The sequence below is a fragment of the Camelus dromedarius genome, chromosome 13 (assembly GCF_036321535.1).
Source record: "Camelus dromedarius isolate mCamDro1 chromosome 13, mCamDro1.pat, whole genome shotgun sequence".
NCBI lineage: Eukaryota > Metazoa > Chordata > Mammalia > Artiodactyla > Camelidae > Camelus > Camelus dromedarius.
The window spans coordinates 2,849,461-2,873,604 of NC_087448.1; the positions used below are offsets into that span (position 1 = coordinate 2,849,461).

The 24,144-nt window shown below is 46.7% G+C and overlaps 1 protein-coding gene across 1 annotated transcript in view; it reads right to left on the reverse strand.

Moving 5' to 3' along the window:
• The window catches only part of MYO16 (myosin XVI), a 350,065-nt gene that overhangs the window by 92,746 nt on the left and 233,175 nt on the right, over positions 1-24,144 (reverse strand). The window lies entirely within an intron of this gene.

Sequence of the window (24,144 nt, forward strand, 5' to 3'; positions counted from 1 at the left end):
CCTCATGTTCCTGCGCTCACAGCAAATGCAGTGCAGGTGCGAGGCGTGATTTTCTAGCTCTCTGGGGCTAATTTCCAGCATTCAGAGCGCTGAGTGGTGGGCTGAGCGTAACAGCTGCCTAGCAACGGGACTGACATACATCACGGAAACAGTGAGGGATGCAGGAAAAGGAGCACAAGTGGGCTTGGAGAGGAAGGGAACCGATTTCACCGTGGGGTGGGCAGGGCGTGAGGGGAAATGAGACCGGGGGAGGATTTGCAGAAGTGCTTCTCAATGAAAGAGGATCACTTCTGTTTCCTCTTAAAGGGAAGGATGTGAAAGGAAAGAGATAAAATTGTCAAAAATTCGTCTTATTCACCCCCAAATCTATTGTGTTCTCTAAGCGTGCCCATTCTTTCTCTCCTTCCATAACTCTAAGGTTTGGACGTCCCACCTAGGCTGGCGGGTCTGTCCAGGTGTCAGCCCCTGTGCCGTCTGCCGGTGGCGGGTGGGCTCTGCGGGGCCTCCCCCAGGCTCACACTGCAGAATAAAACCCAAGCTGCCCCCACCCCACACAGAGCTTTACCACGCGCACCTGCCCACCGCCCCCCCCCGTCTCCCACCAGCTCCCCACCAGTCCTCCGCATCCGGCCAGTCAAACCGCTTCCGCCCTCCCCACCCGCCTTGTACCTGCTGGACCCTCTGCTTGGAGCTCGTCAGCCTGATACCGTTTCCAGGGGGTTCACCACCTCTGCTCTCCAGTCCCCACGACCTCCCCCTGGACATTTACAGGAAGAATGGGAGGGGGATGTTAGCTATGTTTTGCAGTGGCTTTAGGGTCTCCTGGAGTGTTCAGACCTGGAATTTGGTCTTGAGTTTATTTTCACATCTACTGGGACCAACATTCAGCTCCTCAGTCTCATCGGGATCTGCGTGTGACTCTGCCGAGGGGAGAAAAGTCTTCACATGAACACCATGACAGTCCCTGACCCACTGCTCAGTCCACCAGGCAAGACTGAGTTCCCCTCACTTTCCAAATTGTGGTAAACAGGCTGCTGTCACCTTTAGAAAAAGAGCAGACCATTCAAAGACACTGTGGCGCTTCACTTTCCCATGGGCTTCCCAGCTCAAGAGCCCCCAGGAACAGGGTCCTTGGGAAGAGTCGGGGGACAGGGCAGAAGAGCTGCCCCACTGACGTCACCCTGCAGCCGCATGCCCCTGACGGTGCTGTCGGGGTTGGGGGGCTGGGTGACCAGCACAGTGAGGGTCCTCCCTGACTTCCATGTGCAATTCTCCAGAGTTCACAATGGGGCAGGAGGAGGCAGGGCAAGGGGGGAGAGATGGAGGGAGGGAGGGGGACCCCAAGGAAGAGGTATCGGGTGCCTGTGAATGTCAGGTTATGATGCCAGGTCATTCCACATCATTCCTGAACTCTCCCAGCAACCCCAGAACCACCTGCACAGGAGTTACAGGATGACTTCAAAAAGTCAGTTTATAGCGAGCTAAGATCCTAATCCAGGTGGCGAAACTGCAAGTCTCATGTGGCTTCTACTAAATTTGGGAGATGGGAAAAAACCTAGCACTTGCCCCTTTTGTTTCTGAGCTTGAAAGGACAAAGGCAGCCATCAGAATACGGAATAACGTATAAATGAGGAACATTAATAAGACAGGAGGTGGGACGAGCAAGGCTCCAGGCTACTGCCTGAAATTCCGTCTTTCCCATCAGGGTTACACTCCCTCCTCTCTGTCCCTGACTCTGTGTCCCTGTCTCTATGTCCCTGTCTCTGTGTCTCTCTCACTATGCTGGGGAGGTGTTGCTTTTGTTACTATTATTTTAACAATGTTACTATGTTACTATTTTAATGTAATCACGGTTACATTTATTAGGCATTTATCTGTGAAGATTCTAAAACACAGCACCCCAAATTCAAACTCAGTGTCTGGCTTTCACATCGCTGCTGGTGGAGACCCAAAGGTGAGAGAAAGGCGGTGATACGGTAGACTGAGCGGGGTTCTGGACCCAGTTCCTGAGCCGGCTGCCAGGCCCCGGAGAAGCCCCTTCTGTACCCTTCATCTGAAAATCCCCGGGATGGTTTTGTGAGGGTTCTACTGAAGGTGTGGGGCGTTCTTGGGGGCCCACTGCTAATGTGCCAACTGGCTGCACCGTGGGGACGGCCGGGTACGAAGGACCACGACGGGAACGTGCCCACTTGCCCCGCAGCTGCTTCCGCGACAGCATCTCGCTCCGCTGCCCGCGGCAAAGCAGGCCACGCGGAGACGCGGTCTTAATCCTGCGGCCTTCATTCACGCACTTCACGTAATTAAGCCAGAGGCTCTTATCCCAGACAATATGGAGCTAAACAATAAAAAAGAATGCAAAATCGTACTTCCACTCCTGGGATTCGCCAGTACCACGAAGCCAATAAAAAATGAATTCAGAGCACCTGCCCAGAATTTCCACGACAATGCTCTCAAGTGCTCTCACATCGGCCCACCCCTCCGCTGCATTTTAATTGCACAGGTCGCACCATTCTATTTACTGAGTGAATGGAGGGAAGTGAAACCCCCAACACGCGCGTCCTGGTGTGAAGGACGCGTGGAATTCCACTTCCAGGGCAGCCTCTTCAGCAGGTGACCTTTGCCTTGGCCGGGTTTGGACTTGCTTCTAATACGGCCCTGGGATATTTTTCCACCTAGGAGCCCCTTCTGTGCACGCACAGCACTCGAGAGCCATCTACTGTGGGGGACATCTAGAACCAGGCCCTCTGGGAGGACAGAATCTGTGATGGAGATGAAACATCCAGTGCAGGCAAAGGACCCGGGGCCGCCGCTCTCCGACCACGCCGCGCGCGCCGGGGAGGATGCCGAGCACCAGCGGTGCGGACGCTTGAGCCGCCGTGGTCCCTCCTGCGCGGCGCTCTGCGGAGTGTCCTGGCTGAGCCACAGCCTGGCTCTATCAGGTACAAGAACAGCTTGTTTCCTTCGACTGAAAAGAACAGATGTTCATTTGTTGTTTAAGCCTAAATAGGAGGCCTCTCTAAGCTCTGTGGTTTAAGGGAAATTATCCCATTCCTAAAGCAATTTGCTCCTTAACCACATGTGCACCAGGGTCAGTCTGACCTCCTGTCTTTCACTAGGAACAGGAAACCAAGGCAGGGTGAGGGTGATCTATTTGTTGGAGATACTTGTTCTTCTAGTGTTTGCTCTCCCTACCACACAGAGAAGGCAATTCATCTCCCTGAAAAAGGCTAAAAATGTTTATGAAGATTGGTGGCTAATGCCAGTTATTTTACTATTTCAATAAGTTCATGCCGATTTCAGATCCGCATTGGGCTACTTCCAACCATATGAACCTGCTGTTCAGAATAGCATTGCTACTATAACTGGTTAGCAAATCATGAAGGAGAATGAAGTTGTTACGGTCTCCAGAGGAACAGCCTAGCACTGAAGCCAGATCTCACGACTTCCACGGCCATGAAACTTTCTTTTGAACATCTGTTTTGAAAGTGTGTGACAAGAGCTGAGGGAAGACTTAGGGTTCAGTATTGGTTCAGGACATCAGTGATGTTTGTTAATTTTGGAAAGTATTAATTATTTTTAAAAAACACATTATTGAGGTGTGATTGACAAGCAGCTGTATGTATTCAGGGCATCCAACAGGGTAAGTGTGGAAATAAGTGTGTATCTGGGACCCCATCACCACAGCCAATGCCATAAACACAATCTACCACCTCCAGAAATTGCCTCTGCCTTCTTCATTTTCACTCACTTATTTTTTTTAAATAAGAGCACTTACATAAGATTCACCCTCTTGGCAATTTTTTAAGATTACAATACACTCCTGTTAAGTGCAGGCACAACTCTGTACGGAGCACCACTAGGACTCACTCATCTTGCAGAACCAAGGCTCGGTGTCCTTTCACCATCACCTCCCCGCTCTCCCCTCTGCCCACCCTCTGGCAACCATTCTGCTCTCTGCTTCTATGACTCCTTACTACCTTGGATTCCATGTGTAAGTGGGGTCACACAGCATTTGCCTTTCTGTGCCTGGCTTATTTCACTTAGCGCTATGCCCTCCAGGTTCATCTGTGTTCTCATGAATGAAACCATTTTCTTCATTTTTAAGGCTGAATACTATTCCGTTGTATGTAAACACCACATGGAGAGTACTAATTTTGAAATGCAGTCAGCTAAGACTTACAAAGACAAAACTGGCATTTGTATGGTGGTCGAGTCGTGAAAAATGAGCAGTAGTAAATTCTAACATCAGTTAACAGGGTTCTCATCTGGAGCCATGAAAGGCAAGCAATGTGCATTTTTAAGAACCCAGGATCAAAATGATAAACTTAACACCTAATTTCCTTTCTCTTCAAGGAGACACTTTAAATACAGATATGGTACCCTTGAACAATATAACAGAGACGGTTTGACAACAGTGAAGGATAACTAACATTAAGAATGAGAACCCAAGTACGCTTGCATTTTGAGGGAAAATAACATGGTCACGTAATTGTCATATTTAATCTTGATCACTTACTGTCACCATTTGAAAACACTGACTGGACAGGATAAGTCCACATGAGAAGCGCTGGTATTTGAGACACCTCGGAAATTTAAGGATATTATCACCCACCGTCAGGCACTGATGTCTCCAATGAAAGTTTTAATTCAAAGAAAGGCATAATTAAAATTAGTACTAACTAGAACTCTAAAGGAATTAATAATACACAAAACGCTCTGTCTCTTCACGTCCACTGACACACCACACACCCGTGACACAGCGCACGCTGCAAAGTTCCGCTTCCCATGGTCTCTGGCTCTTACGCTCCTTCTCTTGACAATTACCACAAAGACCAACAGGTGTACAGCGCTTTGCTTGGTCCTGGACACAATGGTCGACAAGATATGGTCTTGCCTCTGGGTATCCTTTCACAAGAATGCTGGGTGCTATCCAGTGGACCCCTGGGAATTACCTAATTCTATAGAGGTATCATCTTTGATTGCTTTTGAATAAGCAATTTCGTAGCTCTGCAGAGACAGAACTGAAACTATAGAAATCTGATAATGTGCAGATAACTTTTGTCCAAAGTAACAGAAATGACGTTTGCCAGGGCAGCACCAATAAATTTTGCCCATAGAGAAGATCGTCTCTGTGAATAAAACCTAGTTTCAACATCTGACTAGTTTCCTCTTTACATAAGGAGCTGAATAGAATATTTGATGTGTGCTTAGATTATATCTATATGCCAGTCATGATTTTACCTTTTTGAAAATTGAATTTTACCACGGCATGATGGGGTGATTGAGAATTAGCAAGGGATGGGTTAACATTCTAGAAATAATCAAATCCAATTCACATCTTCATCCCAGTACACTCTCCAGCCTCTGCAATCCAGTTTCCATTTTTGTGAGCATCACTCTGTGGAAACTTTATACGTCAAGGTGGCTCACAAATCTATACAGGCAAACCCAATGGCTGCATTTCGGGGCTTTTTCTTCCCCTGATGCTTCTGTTTTCGTATCACTTGATCTTTCTGTGGCATACGAACCCCCTGGCATCTCCCTCCCTGAAACAGTCTTCCTCTGTGTCTGCCTCTCACCTGTCCCACACATTCCCGGTCTCCACCCTGCACTTCATTTCCTCCATCCTGCTAACCGTTGTCTGTGCTTTTTAGTAGCACTTGCTTCCTGCCTCTCCCGAATGTCTTCCCCAGTCACAGCAAACGTACTCAAGGCTGTAACAATCTCTTATAAACCAATGTTTTAAAAATTTTGTGTATGTAAGACACCACAGTCACTCCCCTGAACGTCACACCAATGTGCTGAATCGCCCCTGGACAGGCAGATTGGATGTCCCAAGCACACCTCCGGACCAACCCATTCCACTCCCCACTCCTGCCCCATACGCTCCTATTTGTGGTCAACTTTCTATCTACCTCCCTCCCTGGCACCTGGAAGTCTGGAAAGACTGGTCCATCAGCACGTACTGACCACTTCACATCCTAAACATCTATCAAGTTTATATTCTCTTCATTTCAGTTAAGTACATGCCATGAAGCCTCAACCACTTCATTCTCAATGACTGGACTCCATCCTCTCCTACATGCACCTCAGTTTTGTCAAACTCTCACAATTTCTCCGACATTGTTGAGGGGCTCCCCGCCTTCCGCACAGGGTCCTGGACGTTTACAGGCTTCACGAAGCGGTCCTCTCTGACTTCTCTGAGTTAAACATCTCCTGGCCATTAGGATCGCGGGCTTCTGCACGTTGACTTTTACTGAGCTCACCCTTCTCCCTCACTGTTGTGCTTCTGCACGTGCTTGGGGTGGGGGGTGGCAATTGCTCTTTGATTTCTTTTCTGGTTAACACTAAGTGGTCTTCAAGAATCGGCTCGATGTCATGTATCCCGGGAAATCTTGGGAGCCCCTTTCCTGGGAAGCCCCCCTGCCTGGTCCAGATGCTGCCTGCATCCTCCTGTCTCCTCACTCCCACTGCCGTCTTCCGTGTCCCTAGCGCCTGAGCAGAGAACATTCTATGCCATCCATATTTTTATCCCACAGTACCTGGTATACTGAAACCATTCAACAAGCTATTGTTGAATGACTAAAGGATGGATGGCAAGAAAGCAGAAATGAGAGGAGGTGGGAGAAAAATAAAATGTTTTTGGTTATTTAAATATTATTTTATATATTAATATAATTAAATTTATAGTGTTTATATATAAGTATATGTACTTTTAAAGCAAAAATACTTAAATAATGCTATTTAATATTTAATATTATTTTAATAATAACTCAGGGATACTGTTTTGCCAGTGACCAGCCCTTTATATAAATATATAAAAATTAATGATTGTACCATCACACAGCATATTAGTGATCAAATGAAAGCACAATTTCCTAGTCATTCACTTCCTGTTTTTATCTCTAGCTTCTATCCAGGGGAATTGGCCACTTTCGTCTGACTGGCGCCTGGTCAGCACAGCGGAGGTGGGCGTCCCCGTCCGGTTCGCAGGGACCCCACTCCACAGCAGCGAAGCGGCGCCGGTCGCCTTCGCAGCGTCCGCCCCGGGCGGAGGGAGCCGGCGTCGCCGGGGGACTGGCGACGGCCACTCCTTCTCCAGACCGCTCCAGGCCCCTGGAGGGTCTCACCGGTTACCCACGAGCACTCTTTTCCTCTTATTCATTGGATTGTTTTTTAAAAATGTTAAAGTACCCATTTTTCTTCAAGTGTGTCTTCTCCCGCACCTTCAGATTGGGTGATGCTAAGACAAGCCTGTGGCTGATTTATTTAAAACCATTTTTAAGCTATCCAAGCATCATCTAAAAATAGGACCGCTGAGTGGGTCAACTTCAGTGAAAACGACAAAGTGGATCAGGCTTAAACCCGCGTTGCTACGGGGCGCACCGCACACGTGCCGCTGTGGCAAGGCGCGGGCCGCCTGCAGGGCCGCAGTCTCTTACCAACGGAGACGGGGCGTGAGCCGCGACCTCGGTGGAGTCCTCACACCCTCTGCGTCTCGTCCAGACTCTTGCAGATACTTCAGGTGCCCCCGAAAACCCTCTCACGGTGTCATAGCTGCCACCTGCCCAGATCGGGACACTCAGAAGTTCACGGGGAACCTGCCATGTGAAGCGTGGAAGTGCGGTGTCTTGCTCACCGACGCCTTCTCGGGAGTGTTTCTGGTCAGCATTAAGGGTGACTCTCTCTACAGTGCTCCTTAGAGGCCGTGGAGATCTGACACCCCCCCACCCATCTTTTCTCTTCTTGGCTGTCTTCTCATTGTGTCTTTGAAAAGTTCTCTCATTCACACAAAGACTCTCTCATTCACACCTCAGTTTGCACAGTCTTTCTTCCACCTGGAACCCTCAGGGGGTCACTAATTTCACAGCAGAGAACCTGGGCTCCTCCTTTCTGATCCTCTGCTGCAGAAACTCTTCTGACCACAGTTCCCACGAGTTTTAAACATTTAATGCCTATTAGCCACAGGACCCATTCCAAGTCTCGCACCTGACACGTCGTTCCTGCCTTCCTCCCTGCTTTCGTTTTCTTGATGTATTTGTGCTATTGCAACGAGAAAGTCCTCCCAAACACTTTAGGGTGCTTCTCACTCCCTTCCCTTTATTCAAGTCAGATCCCGAGATCTCACTCCAAGTCTGGGGTTTCCTCCATCACCTCCTGCAATGAGCTTACTTCTCATGCTCGCTCGAGAATCTTCTAGGCACTCCTTCTGACGGGATGAGAGGCTTTACTTCTAGGCTGTGACAGCACCCTGGTACCACTGCATCTCATGCATCTCTTCCCTCAGCTGAACTGAGAGATACATCAGGCTTGGGCAAGACTCATCTTTGCATCCTTAACATGTAGCCCGACCTCAGGCAGTTTGCAGGAACTCCGCATTAACTCCAATGAATAACTTTTCTAGAGATGTCTTTGAGCGTTCAAGCTTGCAGGTCTTTAGAGGGCACTTGGGTAAGATTAAGGGCAAGAAATAAAATAATCTTTAAAGGAAAATAAAGTACAGCCATCATGGAACGTTGTACTTTGTTAGGTTTCATGTGCGATCACTACTTTTCTTAATTTTAAATACTTCAATGAATGACATATCTGCAGCTTCACATGAAGACTTTATTTTTTTAACTAAATGAATGAATAATGTATGGGAATCCTGAAGAGAGAATGTAAGATATACATACAGCTTATACCTTTCAAACCCTGTCTTACTCTGGTTTTTTGTTTGTTTTTTGAAACACCAATTATTGCTAGTTATATATAAATAAATATATATAGTGTATATTATATATAACACTGTATATGCTATATATATGTGTGTGTGTGTATATATATATTTTTTCTCTGACCACTGAAATGGAATGATAATAGCACACAGTAAAGGCCAAAAGTGTTTCCTTAAATCCTAATTTTTGAGCCTTATTCAATGACCTATTAAATGTCTGATAAATGGTTATAGCAATATTTGCAGGTAATGGTTATAAATATTTACGAGATAACACATGAGAAATGTAAGTGAAAGCTACTTTTTAAAAAGCTATCTCTTTATCCTTGTTATGTATTAATTTTTGAAATACCTTAAGGATTATTTTTTTTTATGTCTTAGGGTTTCCCTAGGGTAAAGCACTGGTGATCAGAGAATTGGGAAATTTGCTACTAACTCTTAAAATTCACTGGGGGCAAAGCAGGTGAAGTCTTTTTTTCTTGAGTCAAAGTATTTTTTCATGTGGGGTAGGGGGCCGAATGCTCATAAGTCTATTCAAAGCTTTGCACATAAATATGCATTTCTGGTCATTTTGGTCATAGAAGCTTCCAATCCATGAATTCCCTAAAAATAGGGAAAAAGTCATCAACTTCCTGGACAATTTCTAACGTGCTTAATTTTAGCTTAATTAAAATCCCATGCACATTCAAACAAATACAGTGTCCGCCTCCACTTCCCACCCAAACTCTTGTCTAGCATCATCATTCTATAAAATGCCAGCTGCTCTGTGTTAATTTTTACACCGAGATACAAGTCTGTTTAGGCAAAGGTGGTATACATAATTGGAAGAGCAAAGAAGAAAAGTGTACCACCATCCAAACTATCAAAAATGACCTTTGAAAAGATACAAGCTTTCAAACAATAGGATCATTTTAGGAAGTTCTCTGCTGTGAGAATAGATGATAGGTGCTCACATGACAGCCCAGGAATGATTCAATACATAAAATACCATCCAGTAGGAAATCAATGTGAAAAATAAAAAATAGGGACCACTTGTACTCTCCATCCTTACACAACTTAAACCCCAACAGCACGCGTGAAGCAATGATTCTCAGGGACCCGGGCACCAGACAGTGAACACTGGTGACCCCTGAGAGGGAACAAGTCAGTTAGGGCCCTAAGACCGCCCCAGCCTCCTCCATCCAGGGGAGGCGCTGGCTGAGGCCTGAGAAGGAGTCCCAAGTGAAGCCTGAGGAGCTCCCTGAGTTGAGGAGATGGCCCTGGGGGTGGGGGACGCCAAGCCAGCTTGAGTTCACAGCAGATAATCTAAGAGAGAGCTGCACAGAAAGAAGATTCCAGGGCCCTTCAGAGCCCCCCAAGTCTGCCACAGAACACTGATCAGCACATACATGTGAATACACTGCCTATGACCAGGGAAACAACCGCCCAGCTGGAGGGGAGGACACCATCCCCAGTGCAGAGGCGGGCAGTGAGGAAGGCCCTTCCCAGCAGCCAGAGTGAAAAAGTCCACACCACGGGGCACTGGAGAGAGGACTCAATTGTTTTGCATCCGTAGCACGACATAAAAAGGCCCAGACTACATGCTGATCTGCCTCTACCTAAAAAAGCATGTGAATATAACTGCAAAAGAACAAATTTTTTTTTCCAAGTAACTTAATTGTTTCGAAGACCAAATTCAAGAATATTTATAGAAATACAAAAATACATATCACATGAAAAAGTAAAATTTGTAATATCTAGTAACCAATCAAAAATTACCAGGCATGCAAAGAAGGGGAACAACGTGAAATGTTAATCTGTCAACATCGACCCAGAAATGGCAGGTAATGGAATCTGTAGACGAACAGATACTAAAATAAAGATTAAACATATTAAAAACCTGAAGGATTTTAAAAAGATCCAAGTTCTAGAGATTACAATTCCAGTAACCAGAGCAAAAGATGCACAGGGTGGGATTAAGTGCAGATTAGACTCTGCGGAAGAAAAGATGACTGAGCTTGAAGACACGGCTGCAGAAACCACCCAAACTGCAACACTGAGGGAAAAGACAGAACAAACACGGACATCAGCGATCTGCGGGACAAACTCAAGCATCTAATTGACACGTAACTGTAGAGTCTAAGTGAGAGGAGACAGAAGGTGAGAAAGAAAAAATTCTCAATAAGATTATGGACAAAAATTTTCCAAACTCGATGGAAGCTGTAAACTCATAGGTCCAAGGAGCTTGATGAACTGTAAGCACAAGAAATATGAAGAAAACCTCTCTAAGACCATCACACTCAAATTACTCAATCATCTTGCAAAATATATTTGGAAAGTGAAGGTGAGAACATACAACACCAAGGGTGAACCACGATGGAAACCACGGACATTGGGTGACTAGGATGTGTCAGCGTGGGCTCATCTATTGTGACAAATGTACAGCTCAGCTGGGGGATGCTGACCGTGGGGGAGGCTGTGCATGCCTGGGGGCTGGGGGTATATGGGAACTCTCTTTGTTTCCAATCAATTTTTTGTGAACCTAAAAGTGCTCTAAAAATAGTCTGTAAGGATAAATAAACTGAAAAAAAAGGTGAAATACGTACATAGTCCGTACACACATAGCTCGAGGGGAGCTATGGGTTCATAAAAAGCCTGACTGTGTAATTTCCCAGAGCTCCCCTCCTTCCCAGTCTCACTGGCGCTTTCTTGCTCCCTGAGTCTCCACTTTCCCGTGTTCCAGCCGGAAGTCTGGGGCTTTATTACCCGTGCCCATTGTATGTCTGCACCTGGGACTGAGATGCAGGTTGACAGGCAAGAGAGAAGATCAACAGGGGTTCATCCCACCCTCTTGGGACCACTGCTCTGAATTAGGTGCCCATGGGCCCTCTGACATAGGACTGCTTGTGGGAGGCGGGAGAGAATGGAGGAGTGAAAAATAGTCTATTTCCACATGCTTGGAGCTTTACTAGTTTCGTGTCCTGCACCTTGTGCCTGGAGTAGAGAGCACCTCTTGGAGCTGTTTCTGTTTGCACCAATGCCCACTTCTGGGTTTAGAACTGCTTGGATTCCAAGCCAATGGATACTGAAAACATGTGGTCAACTCACCATCAATTCAATGATGCAATTTCAACAAGTAGAGGGAAATTTATATGAAAAGAAAATAAGGTTTCACATTGCTTAGAAACTACAAATCACTAAAAGCCAACCAAAAATGAGGCAACGTGAATATCCCAAGAACTATTAAATAAATTGAATTCATACTTAAAATCCTTCCAAAAAAAAACCTCCACACCTAAATGGCGTCTCTAGCAAATTCTACCAAAAATTTAAAGAAAAATCAACACGAAGTCTATGCAATCTTTTTCACAATGCAGAAGATAGGACACAGTCTTGGAAAAAATGTTTGCCAATTAAATGTTTAATACTTACGTGTCTTCAGAATCTATAAAAAACTTTAAAATCAATCAGCCCAGTGAAAAATTAGGCAAGACATTTGAACAGAAAATTCACCAGAGAAGATGTATGGAAAGCAAGTAAGTCCACGGGAAGGTGGTCAACATCACTAGTCAGCAGTGAAATGCAAAGTAAACTCCCAGAAAGATGCGAGCACACATCCACCAGAAGGTTGCAACGAAACGGCCGTGTGTTGGAGAGGACATGGTAACTGGAACTCTCATACCCTGCTGGTGAGGGTGGTGAGGGTACAAAATGATAGGACCATTTTGGAAAGGCATTTGGCAGTTTTTTAAAAAGTTAAACATATGCTAACCATATGCCTCGGCCATTCCACTCCTCTCCTTTTACTCCCAAAGCCACCCCAAAATGAAAACATTTCCATGCAAAGACTGGTACACGAGTGTTCACACAGCCCTACTTGTAATAACCAAATACTGGGAGCAACCTAAATATCCATCAGCAGAGTGAACATTCAAAAGGAATGCTACCAGGCAAACCATTGCTAACACACAAGTACATGGTTAAATGTCAGAATTATTAGGTTGACCGAAAGAAGCCGGATAAAAAACAGTACACAATCTATGATTCTACTTGCAAAATATTTTAGAAACTGAAACTAATTTATAGTAAACAAAAAGCATCCATGCTCGTTTGGGAATGAAAAATCAGGGCTGGGTAAGAAGCCGAGACCACAAAGGGCATAAGGACTCCTGGGGCCAATGGATACATTAACCATCTTGATTTGTGAAGTGGTTTCTCAGATGTAGATTTATGTCAAAATTCATCATTTTTTAAACCAAAAAACAGGTGCAGTTTATTGCATGCCAGTCATAGTTTATTAAACCAGTTAATTTTTTTTCAGAAATAAATAAATACACATTCATAAAAAGAATTCAGAGAAACTTAACAAAAACTCTGTCCTGGATGCCTACAATAGAAACCAAAGTTCCTGCTTCTTCTGATGTTTAGTTTGCATGTTAAGTAAACACCAGAGGAGTACCTCCTCTTGGCGGAAAAAAGCGAGGAAAATGGTTTCAGCACTTGTTGTTTATCTGAAATTTAAATTTAACTGGGTATCCTGTATCTTACCTGACAACCTTATCTACTTGCCCAGGACCCAAAATATATATATATCTATATTTAATCCTGAAGAGTCTACCGAGCTGCCATGGGTTGAGAGGCACTGATTTAAAGAATTTGTTCTGAAGAATGCTTAGGGTGTGTGTGTGTGTGTTTAATAACAGAACTTACAAACATTAGTGGAGGCAAAGCAGCCCCTGGAGAATTCCCAGTGATGACTTGAACGCTTTCTTCATTACTTCAATAGCAACAGCCTAATTACCAGCCACCGACTTTGCCCCAGGCCTTGTGTTAGATGCCGGGGACACAGCCTGTAACAGGAGACTGGTGTATGTCACTAAGGCTGCATCTAGGTAAGGCTGTGAGTAGATGTGATGGTGGAGTGGGAAGATCAAACTCCTTCATTCAAAATTTTTTCTATTCCAATAACCAAGAGTTGGAACAGGAGAAGATGCCTTTGACATTGCATTGATAGCACAGCAGGTGGCAATGAACCGTTCTCAGTGAGCATGTGCTGTCACTCACCAAGAGGATCCAACCTGTGCTGTGAAGCCAGGGGGCCTGTGAAGCAAGAGTCACAGCTGCCTCATAGAAGAGGCTGCTGCTGGGATGTGAATCACTTGCCAAGGGTAAGGGCGCTGGGCTAGGAGCTGGGGGAAATGCGTGTCCTGTTACCAGAATGTGCATGACCAAGCACAGAGAATTAGAGGTCATTGTGTGGAAGGACCGAAAGTGCTGAGCTGTTCAAGTGTGGGAACATGATTATGGTGTCAGTGTCGGCCTTGACGATGTGGCGCACTGGGCATAGGAAATAAGTCTTCCTGTGTCTACACCTGCTCCAAATGCACCTTTCACTGGGACAAGACTAGCAGATTTTAAAACAGCCCATGGACTGACTGTGTTTAGTGAGTCTCTTCCTGATGGTTCTATAAAAGTCCACCTGGAAATGACATGTGGGTCATTTCTAACGGAACAGGTATAGACAGAGCTTTCTTGTTTTACTTTCCTGTTAAGGAAGCATTGCTTTGGGGAATCTAAGTTATAATTGATCACTTCTGTCCCTTAGCTTTGTAGAGATCTAATAGAAGTTCCTTCAAAAAAAAGTGGGGGGGTGGGGAGGACATAATTTTGCCAAATGCCACATTTAGTACCCAGTTCTTGAGTGGGACTCTGATTTTCAGAGCGATGATGATCAGAGCTGGAAAAAGTCGCACTGCTCCATCTCTAACCATCTGTCAGTTGCTGAGAAGGCTCTTCCTTCCTATTAAAGCGTTTTCTTTTTGAGTCCCTCACCACGTGCATTGATAATTTTCAGGTCACTCTGTGTATGATTCATTTTCCGGCAAGCTTCATTGTTTTGAATATATTAAAAGTCCCTTCCTAATATAAGTTACCCCATTTTTGACAGCTGTGAAGAAAATAGCTGAGAAATATGTACAGAAATATGCTGGGATTTTTTGGTCATAAATGGAGAGAGATCTGTAAGCCTATTAGTTTAAAGTTTAAAAACATATTGTCGTCACCCTATTGGTAAAACCATGGATTTTAAGAAGCAAAGATTTCCTAATAATAAAACAAATTCCTTTTATTCCAAAATTGGTTTTTGCTCAAGATAGAAACCTTATTTTATTATTTACTATTATTTGTTTTATTATTATTAAACTGTGCCAAAGGCAAGACTGGAATCATTATCTTGCACTACAGTTTAAATGGCTACCCTAAAATGGAAGTATTTAGGCAAAATGAAACTGTACGTTTTAAGGTGGTGAGAGAATGACAACCAGTTTGGCCCACTAATGCATCCTGCAGAGGGTACCAGTGAATGCTGCACCGTGGACGCACAATGCAGAGCTCAACTATAAAACCATACAGAAAACTCAAGCGTTACTCCCGTCTTAAATTCAACAGAACTTGCTGGCCGCCTAGCGCGTGCACACAGTAGCAGGTCTTCCTTAACAGAGCTCACAGTCTGCTGGGAACGACAGAGATGAAAGGCTCCTGGCAGGGAAGTGCGATGAAATCACGAGAAAATAAGTGCAGGGTAAAGACAGTTCAGGTGACCGATGTCCTGGTTTGCCAGGGACAGGCCTAGTTTACACAGCTTTCCTGTCAAAATTATTAAGAGCGTCGCATTTCACTCTAAAACATATCCTGATTTGGTCAATATACTACATGATCACCCTTGTCACTGGCAACATAAAATACGAGATTCTAGAATAATTCTGCCTATAATTTGCTGCTCCAGAGGCCAGGGACAGAGAACCATATTTAGTATGTGCAAAGTTAGTGCCCAGATAATCTTATGTTTAATATTTACTCATTGGAAAAGCGAAGTTGATGAGAGAGTTGGCACTGAATAAACGCAACATACGAGGTCTAAATCAGTCCCGTCATTAAGGCGTCTCCTACAGACTGAATGCTTGTGTCCCCCTAGAAAAAATTTGTGTTTTGAAGCTCTAATGCCCAATGTGACAGCATTCTGTCTACAGAACCTTTGGGGGTAATTAAGGTTAAATGAGGTTATGAGGGTGGGCCCTAATTCAGTCGGGCTGCTGCCCTTGTAAGTAGAGACACCAGGGGCTTTCTGTCTCTCTCTGTCTCCCTGGCACCTTGGTCTTGGGCTCCCAGGCTCCAGAACCATGAGGAAGTAAGTGCCAATTGTTGAAGCCACCCAGTCTAAGGTATTTTGTTATGTTGCCCAAACAGACTAGTACAATGGCTAACTGCTCGGAATGTTACACGGAAGGGTCCCAGCTCGACCCAGATGTCTGGGCCTTTTAGCTAACTCTTAGCCAAGTAACAAACATGAAAAGGGCGATTCGGAAATAGGCATTTAATTTCTGCATATGGAATTTTGGACATTTAATTCAGAGAGGCAACATAATCAGATTTGGGATTTCAATTCCTTTGGAACTGAGTATATCTGGACTTTACAAGACACATTAATCTTTGACCTTTCATTTCTCACTGGGAACTTAGTAACGGGAAAAGATTTATAGTCCAATTTGCGAATATTCAGGCTATTGGGATTTTATTATTTGAGTTGCTCTTTTGTTTTAATATTTTCATTTATTCTGGTCACAGAATCCCTGCTGGGCTCTGCTAGCTAATGCGTCAGGATGGGGCTTGGGATGGGAAATAAAATGCATTTACAGTCTTGAATACAGAGTGGCCTTGAAATCAATTAAAGTAATGTGTTGTTGGCCCGCTTCAGGATCTTTGGGTACAAAATCTATATTGCTTCTCAGTGGTCCCAGAAAGATACACGAAGAAGCAGTGGGTGCTCGTGGAGACGGGGGAAAGAATATTCTGAAAGACAGATGCCCCACCAGGAGCCGAGGTGCCCTTGTCATCTGCAGGCTTTCTGGGTGCATCCGCTCATTCTGAACATAAGACAATGCAGAGACTGGGCCCAGGACACTTCCTCTTCTTTCCTGACGTTTCCTGAGAGACGGAGGCAGGGTGACACTCAGCCCATTTCCAGTCCTTCACAGCTCAGGAGGGGAGGTCAGGGACTGACTAATCTAATTGGGAATTTTAATGAGGGAACAAAACAGGCTTCTCAGCTGCTTGAGAACAAACTGCCCGCAGAGGAATCGCCGTATGCCTTCGCTCTGCAAGCTCCGAGCCCTGCCCGCGCAGCACCCCCGTGGGGAGGGTCACCTGAGCCCGCGCCGTCTGCAGCCTGTGGGCGCGGGGGGAGCCCCGCCGCATCCTGGGATTCCATCAGCAGACTCTCCTGCCTCTTACACCGAGCAACGTGCTTCAACCCAGGCTTCGTGCACAAGGAAGAGGACACTCTGAACATTTTGTCTTCTCGCTTTGATCAAGAACCGGCTAAGGTAAAGGGTACTGGTTAGGTTCCCTCCAAGGTCCCGGTGACGCCCGAGCTTCTGTGTAGATGCCTGAGTTACCAAGCAGGCGTCATGAATGAAAACTATCAGCTACCAACGGTCGCATGAAATCACACTACTGTGCTGGAGACAGAATCAAACAATTTCTAAGTCGTGAAACAAGCAACTTACAGGTAATTATTTAAAACTGCTTTGGCCCTACAAGCAGGGTCATTTTGGGATTATGTTTTGCCTGATATAATTAAAAACATTCAGCTGCATCAGTAGACGGAAGTGGGGAAGAGGCCCAGATAAATCAAATGATGAACAGTAAGACTCAGGATGCTGAAGACTGACTTTTTCATGCATTACCAAAATTGCATTACAAATAAAATACAACTGTCAAAACACTGAATTCATGTTAAAAATAGTTTCTTGTCTGTTTTCCTGGCGTATTGATAATCACTGGGCTGTCACTGCTTCATAGTGAAGGCTTACCTACGTGGGGTTATGTGTTTGTTTTAAATCATTTGGACTGGTCAGTTTGGGGTCTTGTTCCCGAGGTTGTTAGAAAGTTACTAAAGCCTTTTTAATATCATTTTTTGCATTATTTTAAATGAAAGCATGCAGTGCTCCGTCTTCAAGGAACGCTTTTCTTACTCTTCTCCGAGCTAATTTTTCAGAGGTCACAACTGATCCACCACCGATGCAGCGTCACCACCGTGTGAACTTGCAAGCTCGCTAGGGAGCAACTTCAGTCCAGGAAATTCAACAAAATTGACTGGATTGTTTTTCGGGAAACAGAGCAAAGCTGATCCAGTGTGAAGGGCCCGGCGCTGAGTTTCAGCGCTCTCCAGGGGTTCTTTGCCCCGGCCCCGTCCCGGTGCCTTCCCGGCGCCCCGCGGCTGTGCCTGGAGGCGTGAAAGGCAAGCGCGCGTGAAGAGACTGCCCGTCGGAGTGGAGCGAGGCTTCGGAGCAGGGCCGCTGTCAGCACAGCCCTCGCATGGGGAGCGGTTAAAACTCCCTCAGGGACGGGGTGAGGCTCAGGACCAGCTCCTCGCTCCTCGGGACCGCAGTTTTCGCAACAGTAAAGCAGGCACGCCGCTGAGAACGCAGCGCGTGGGGACGCGGCGGGGGTTCAACGAGACAAGGCCTGTGAGGCGCCCGGCGCGCGGTGCCAGGGCTCGGTCGGCGCTGGTGAATCCGACCCGCGGCAAACGTAACGCAGAGGCCGAGAAACATTAGTGGCGCAGTAACTACGAGCTGAGAGGTGAGAGCAGTTACCTGAAGGGCGGTCCTGAGGACAGGGTCACGGGCGCACCGTGCAGGCTCAGGGCCTGAGCCACGGCGGGGGCACAACGCCACCTGTGATGACGCCCGAGATGCTGCTGACGGTGACTTTCCAAGTCACAACGGCATTCTGGCTCAGCAAAGTGCCTGTATAACGTGGGAGTGAATGAACGAATGACGGAGAAGGGGGCGATGAGTGAGAGCACGGATGCTGTCATGGAGGTGACCCCGCTTCCTAGGGTAGAGATTAGGGTCTAAGCCGGGTGGTACACATACAAAAGCAAACGTCAAAGTCATCTCTCATTATCTGCCCCCTTTTCCATGGAAACCCCCCCCCCCACAGTGCTATCAGAAAGAGGACGAATGGGACTAGATAAAGCGCTGGCTACCCTTGGGTCAAAACCACCCACCTTCTGTTCACGCCAACGAAGTCTGCAGAGCTCGCCTCGCCCGCTCACTCACATGCTGTCTGTGGCACCACGGTGGGGCTGAGCAGGTGCACCGGCACCCTGTGGCCTGTGGCCTGTGGCCTGCGCGCTTCCCACCTGGGCTTCTGTACAAGTTCACAGACGCCCGAAGTAGGTGGTGGGGGATGCGTGACTCATAACCCACTGAGCAGCAGGGCAAGCTCCCGGTAAAGGTCCGCTTAATCTGCTCACACTGAAATGCCCGCGAGAAGCTATTGCTTCCACTCCTCCTTTCTCCGCTGTGTGTCACTGAACAGCCACAGCAGGCCCTGTTTCCTCCCGAACTTCATTGCACCTTCGACGATCAGCCACCCCAGCAGAGTGGTTTTAGCAGAAAGAATATGTTTAGACTCGGCAAAGTTACCCCGAAGAAAACGCACCCTTCGCCAGTCAAATTAGAATATTTAATAGCTCCTGAGCTGATTAATTCACGTTTCTGTGAAAGATGTATTGACACTAACTAGATTCACTTCCACGGAACAAGGAAAACTTTTAGATGATTCCAAACCAGATCGGTACCCGGGGATCCTGCCTCCCTGGGCAGCCACTGCCATTTAGTTTAATCCAACGAGCTGAGTGTGCCTGCATTCATCCCTCTCCTCGCACCCAATTTAATTCAGTAACAACGGTGCCATTTGAACAAGCTGAATGGCTCCACCTCTTTCTAAGAGGGATCTCATCCAGTAACAGTCTCAAAACGCAGACCACGGCCCTCCCCATGCCGAGCACAACACCAGTCCACGAGCTGCTCCAACTCAACAAGCCCTTTGTCTCTTCCAAATGAAGGCACCGCGGTAACGGGTGCACCTCTCCCCGGGGAGATGCTGTCCTGCCCCCACCCCCGGCCAACCACAGACAAGCCCGGAGACGGCTGATGCACGCGGCCCTTCGCGGCCTGCCACCCGGGACCCACAGCTCGGTTCCAGAAGGGGTCCCCGCTCAGTCTGGAAGAGGAGGAACACGCGGAAGGCTGGCACCGGAGAGGAGCAGACAGGCACAGGACCAAGGTCTGGCACGGCCTTGGCCGCTAAAAAGCCATGGGAATTATCATGTCTCAAGCACACTGGGGATCAAGGAAAGCTCTGAAAACGATGGCAGCATGAGCGCCACACAGGGTACTTTGCAGACGCCTCAGAACCTTTTCTTCAGCATGGCCTCGTATGACCCTTTCCCTCAATTCTACAATTTGGAAAAAAAAAACAAGCCACGCTGGCGTTACCCTACTCAACACTCCAAACTCATGTACACTTATTTGTGAGAGATGAGCTAACAGCAGTTCACAGGTACAGGCATGGCTGGGAAAATTCTTATTGTTCCCAGTCACGTGCATGTTGTCCCTTTAAGAGGATGTGGTGGCTTGTCCCACAGCCGGCCGCTGCCGATGGCCTCCTCCCTAGGGAAGAGCACTCAGCTGCTCTGCGGCTGCTTTGACCAGTAAAACAGAAGGGAAGTGATGTGGCACCAGTTCCCGGCCCAGCTTTTAAGAGGACTGCAAGTTTATTTTCTTGCTTCTTGGAACTTTGAGCCACTAGGTAAGAAGTCCAGACTGTTCTGCTGGAGAGAGAGACCCTGAGGAGGAACATGCAGGCACCGGACACATGAACAGAGAAGCTGCCTTGTGCATCGGGCCCAGCTAGCACCAGCCTCTGCTGTATGCCTGCAACTGACGGAGAACGCCAGGCAAGGACGCCCCACAAAGCCCGGGGAACTCACAGAACAGGGAGAAGTAACAGGCTGTCGTTTCATGCCACTCGGGTTTGGAGTGTTCTGATACACAGCACCTGCTAACAGGTCCCGCGCACAGATCCTCGCCCTCTTACGCGTTCTGCAGTATTTCCTGTGAGCAGGACACTTCTCCACTCTACTGTTGGCCTGGGCCAGGGGACCGCCTTTAACCAACGGAATACGAGAGAGTGACAAATGCCGCGACTCAGCAGAAGTTGTGACAGCCATCCAGCCACGTCTCTTCTCCCCCAGACACAGAAAGAGCACGTCCTAGAGCCGGGCTGGTCCTTAACCCCAGAGTCTGTCATGAAAACAAGATCCGAGTCAGAGCTGATTCGAGCTGAGGTGTACTTTTTCTAAATGCAGTCAAATACAACGTAAAAGAGAAAGAAACCTTCGTAGTTGCAGCCACGAACGTGGCACTTCATGTTCTACAGAATGTGCTGGTGAGAGCTGCCTTCTCCAGTGCCAGCAGAAAATCCTTACCAACTGAGGAATCCAGCCAGCATTAGAGAGCTACCTGCCCGCATCCAAGGGGCCGACGGCCTAGAGCAGGGGTAGCGATCTTCTTCTGTAAAGGGCCAGAGAGTAAATATTTCAGCTTTGTGTGCGGAGAGGAACAACCGAGGCGGTTACATAGGGATGTATCTGCCCATTTAACATGTGACAATTTAAACATGTAGGAAACATTCTTAGCTCGCAGGTTATACGAAAGCAGGCGGCAGGCCAGACTGGGTCTGCAGGCTGTGGTTTGCTAACCTCTGGTCTAGTGGTTGAGGTCGGCACATAAATGAATAGTTCCAGTGAGCACATAATAAACCTAATACACAAGGCCTCTCTGGAGCTTAGGGAAGAGACACAAGCCAATTTTGGATTTTATGAAGATTTTCCAATGGAGAGGATGCCTCAGTGAATCTTAAATATCAATAAACGTCACTGAGTAGTTGGAGAAAAAAAGGTGGAAAGGATACAATCACATGAACAAAGCCACGGAGTTTTTGAAACCACGTGATACGTGCGTGTAAACTAGACTTCGGCTCATCCGCACAAGAGTATCATAACATGCGAGCAAAGCAGCCAAAGCTGCCCAGCATAGCTCGTCCGACTCTGTGGCCTTCTGACACCACAGAAGCACAGGCCCACAAACACAGGCACCCGGCCCGCTCAGGCCGCCACAACAAAATGCCCCAGACCCGAAGGCTTAAACGGCAGAAGACTATTTTCGCACTGTCCGGGAGGCTGGGAAGTCCAGGATCAAAGTGCGGGCCACTTAGTTTCCACTGAGGACCCAAACAGCAGAGAAGGACGCGCTCTCTGGTGACTTTTATTACAAGGACACTAACCCTATCGGATCAGGACCCCACCCTTATGACCTCACTTAACCTTAATTACCTCCTTATACACCCCATCTCCAAACAGGTCTCATTAGGGGTTACAGCTCCCACACAGAAGGTTTTGTGGGGGAACAATTCAGTCAACAGTAGCCCGTAGTCCAGTGATGTACCATGATCTGCACATAATAATTCAGCACGATTGCTCCTTTCCTTCCTCCTCGTGCACCCACACTTGGAGAGTCTCCTGCCACGGAGACAGGCCCTGACATCCGCATCATCAGAAGGTATTGGTGTTATTAGGAAAAGGAATTCAGCAAGCATACTTCTCTTTTAATCAAAATAGGATCTCTCGACAAACACAGTTCTCCAGTTTCGATTAGGAAGCCTCAAAATGATGGACAGTTATTAAAGCCAGGGTTCCAGAAAGCAAATTTGCAACATCATCACATCCGCCTACAGATTCCACAGATGTGTCCGTTATCCGCATGTGTCATCATGCCGGACTTCAGAAGCAACACACATGCTGTTCAAACGAGTCGGTGCTTGCTTCATAACTGGACGTATTTTCCTTCTTTGTCCAGTATTTTCGAGGTAACCATATTCCTTTTTGTAAACTACACAAAGTAATTTGATCAGGTTTTATTCTGTAACAGTTAAGAGAAGGTGATAACGAAGAGAAAATAAACGTTTTACACAGAAACTGTTATCTGATACTTTGGCAACCAGAAGCTTCTATTACATGACACCTCTAGGCTTTGTTTATATGGTGATGCTGGCTGCCTAGGGGAATTCCAAAGTTCCGAAGAGCTTTCTGAATAAACATGCTGTATGTTGATGCGACGTTCGGTGGATCGTGTTTTATTCAAGTTCTGTAGAAACTGATCATCTCTGTATGGATCGGTGTTTTTGTGATAATATTCCAGATTGAAGTCCTTCATTTAAGAGGGATCATGACAAATTTCCATGGAAATAAATTAATAATTCCATTTCTGTTGACACGCAATTACAAACAAGGACGACACACTGCAATCACATCTCCTTTTCAGTAAGGGTCTGGTTAAAGAAATGCAAAGATTTACCCAAAAGTATCATTTCCCATCCCCATTAATCTTCTAAACAAACATGATATAACTGTGGTCTCTGTTTTGCCGAAATATTACTTTAAATTGAACAACCATTAGTCTCCAGTGCCAGCTTCATACCGAAAACATTGATTAAACACCCACGAGGCACACGCATGGAGACTGAATAAGAGAGGGGTCTGCCTAGAGGCCACAGCACAGCAAGAACGCATATACACGGGGAACTGCACTGATACTTAGAGGATGATCACTGCATATACTATTTTAATGCAGATAATTCCTGGTGGAGCATATACGTCAAACTGGACAAACACAAACAACAAAGGTCAAAAAATGTTCTAATCATTATGAAGTATAATGTTGTGTACACACACACACACACACACACAGCCACGTTCTGCACGCTCTCTGGGAAAAGAGGACAATTCAAATGAGTGCTTGAGCAGCAGGAAGGAAGATTTGTGCAGCTACCGAAGATTATACCAGAGAAACACTGAGGGACATTTTAATGCAAAGTGTCTTTGATTCTATGATTCTAAGACCCTAACAAAATAAACTGAAGAAAATGCATCAAATACACTTTAAAAAACAGGATGAGATTAATCCTATCTCCCATCCAATGTAGGAACCCGTGAGCAGTGCTTCTGAAACACGTGCACACAGATCACTGGGGAGGCTCACAACTTTGCAGATTTAATCCAGTAAATCAGTGAATGCCTGGGACTCTTCATTCTCAGCAAGTTCGCTTTGATCACCAAGATGCATTCACATACTTCAAGCCCTCGGCCGGGGAAACCAGAACAAAACAAAGGCGTTATCCTCCAGTGAGCAGAGGCTCCAGGCCAGTGGTCGTCACAAGGCTGCCCACACACAGCAAGGCCAGCGCCACCCGGGCACTGGTGGGGGACGCTGATCCACAGCCCTCAGCTGCACCTGTGAGTCCGGAACCCTTGAACTGCTGCCCAGGAGTCTGCGTTCTGCCGAGCCTGCAGTGATGCTGACGAGCAGGAACGCTGGAGGACCCCTGCTCCCAGCAAGGCAAGGCGGGTGACAGCGTCACCGTCCCCCTCCCCAGCAGACAAACCAGGGGGCCTGTGGACCCCACTTTCTGCTGGCTGCCATTCAGAAGGGCTGGGATAAATTTGGGAATCTATTATTTTAAACTCGTACATGGGCAGG